Source organism: Nannospalax galili, unplaced genomic scaffold, assembly GCF_000622305.1.
Source record: "Nannospalax galili isolate Female #2095 unplaced genomic scaffold, S.galili_v1.0 scaffold867, whole genome shotgun sequence".
NCBI classification, from domain to species: Eukaryota; Metazoa; Chordata; class Mammalia; order Rodentia; family Spalacidae; genus Nannospalax; species Nannospalax galili.
In genome coordinates, this window is record NW_008355797.1 from 788,459 (window position 1) to 791,174 (window position 2,716).

Consider the following 2,716-nt stretch of genomic DNA (forward strand, 5'->3'; position numbering starts at 1 on the left):
AAGTGGCTCGGGGGGTGAAGATACCTGCCACCAAGCCTGACTTAAATCTGCTTCCTGCCACCCACATGGTGGAGGGAGAGGACCAACTCCAGAAAGCTGCCTTCTGACCTCCTCCACGCATGCCATGCATGCACGTGTGCACACGTACACAATAAACAAGCGTTAAAGAAAAGGCAGCGATACCTTGTTTACTTTTACCCACAGAGGGAGACGGGGCAACTCTGGAAGGCAGTGGAGGAAAGGGCACTTGTGACTTTTATTTCTGAAGCATGTCTGTGTACTACCTCCTTAGTGTTTCTGAGACAGTGTCCAGCCACGTTTTTATCCCAGGCTGGCCTGGAACTCATCACATAGCACAGGCTAGTCTCAAGATTCTCCTGCCTCTAACACCTCAGTTAAAAGCAGTCAAGAGGATTTTAATTTTTTCAGTACCTCTGGTCAGCAGTACAGCTGTGATACTGTGAAATAAATACATACTCAGTCTCCTTTAATTGACATGATTCTCTGGAGCACAATATAGTTTTAAGACAGGGGCTGTAGAGATGGCCCAGTGGTTCAGTTCCCAGCGCCCACGCGGCAGGTAACAATCATCATTAACTCCAGTTCCAGGGGATCTGATGCCCTCCTCTGGCCTCTGTGGGCACAGCATACACATGGTACATTTACATAAATGCAAGCAAAACACTCATAAACATAAAACAAAAATAGTAAAATATTAAAAATTCAGTCACGGGCTTGCAATGAAGCCTCCATAAATCCTAGAAAGACAGGGTTCTGGGAGCTTCCAGAAAGCTACACATAACGCATCCTGGGGTGGTGTGCCCAGAGAAGGACTGGAAAGGCTCCTCTCCCACACACTGCCCTGTGCATCTCCTCAACTATACCCTTGAATGTCCTTATAAACTGGTGAAAGATGTTTCTGAGTTTTGTGAATGGCTCACACCAAGAAACTGAACTTAAGGGGTTGTGGGAACTGTGGTTGACAGAGCAGCTGAGGTCAAACCACCTGGGGCTCGCAAGTAGCAGGTGTTTGTGGGGGGGGGATCTGGGGCGATGGCTCAGTCGGTAAGGGCACTTGCTCCCAAGCTGACAACTGAGTTCAAGCCCTGGCATTCGCATGGCACAAGAACTGACCCTCCACATAGTGTACGCATACTAATAAATAAATAATGTTAAAAACTGGGTGAGATGGCTCAGCAGGTGAAGGTGCTTGTCACTAAGCCTGATGACCTGAGTTGGATCCCCTGGACCCACATGGTAGGTGTGAAGATTGACACCACCTCCAGGGGGTCAGAACTCAGTCAGACCAGGGGACATCTAGCTGGCATCCACTGCAGAATGAATCGCTTGCTTGCTGGTGGGGAGAAATCCCCACACCTCCTGGGGACACAGGCGTGTTCTGTGCGGACTCTGATGAGAGAGCAGAGGGCACATGGTCTGCAGTTTCCTGTGGATACACTCAGGAAACTGCGATTCTCGAAGGAAGGTACCCATCCCAGGAGCGAGAATGTCATAGGCACCATCCCCTTCCACACAGCAAGTGAGGGATGCTCATTCCATGAGGCGCTTCTTGTTCAAGAACAGGAAGCAGGTGAGTGGTGGCTGGACTGAAACCCAGCTACGCCTGCTGCAGCCTGCAGTCCTGACCCGCAGGCTCATGCGCCTAGGACTCTGTCAAGGGGACGGTCCCGGACTTCCGATCCCATCATTTCCTTCTCGCCCCACAAAGGCTGGCAGAGGGGTGCAGACCTAACGTCAGCACTTGTTGGGGACCCGTGTTGTGTAAAGTAGCAGTCTTTCCATGTCCGGATAGCCCACAGGGCTTGGCGTTCATATGCAGAGACTCCTTTTATCAGCAGGGTGCCTTCCCGGCATCTTCCTGACTCATCTTTGAAGTAGCCATGGCCTCTGGCTCTGAAACTGCCAGGTTTTCCTGTGTGATAATCAGGCAATGTCTGGCAGCCTGGCAGAAGCCCACCACCACATGTAAATGGGGCATCCTGAAAGCACCTATCCACTAAGGCTTTTGCCACTGCCCCCACAGTATAAATGTCCTGGTTTCCCCTAATTAATTGGAGCTGAATCACTAAGACCTGGAGCCGAGCTGAGTCACTGAATAAAGGAGCTGTACTGAGCTGAGTTCTGTGTCTTACTGCCTATGATCCAGTCTTCCCGGAGAGAGCTGTCTCTTCATAAGCCACGCTCATGGAAACCCTGCTTTCGCCATCCTGCACCTCCCCTCGTGACCCGGCAGCTGACGGATCTCTATCTCGAGGGAGTGCTTGGTGGAAATTGGGACGGAACCCGCCTGGGAGCGCAGCGATCAGTAGAGTCGCCAGCACCCAGTAGTCGCGGAGACCCACAGCAACGTGGTGCGGAACGCACACGCACCCCAGCAACGCAAAGAGCCAGGGACCCAAACAGCAGACGCGGTGCGCAACCTGCCGCACCCCAGTGGCCAGCGGGAGACCGGCGCCACGCCCAGCAGCTGGCGCTCCGGAACCGCCGCACCCCCATATAACTCATTTTGTTTTTTGGGTTTTTAAAAATATTTTATTTATGGGCAGGCATTGTGGCACACACCTTTAATCCCAGCACTTGGGAGGCAGAGGCAGGTGGATCTCTATGAGTTCAAGGCCAACCTGGTCTACATAGTGAGTTCCAGGACAGCTGGGGCTACAGGGAGACCCTGTCTCAAAAAGACCAAAAAAATAAA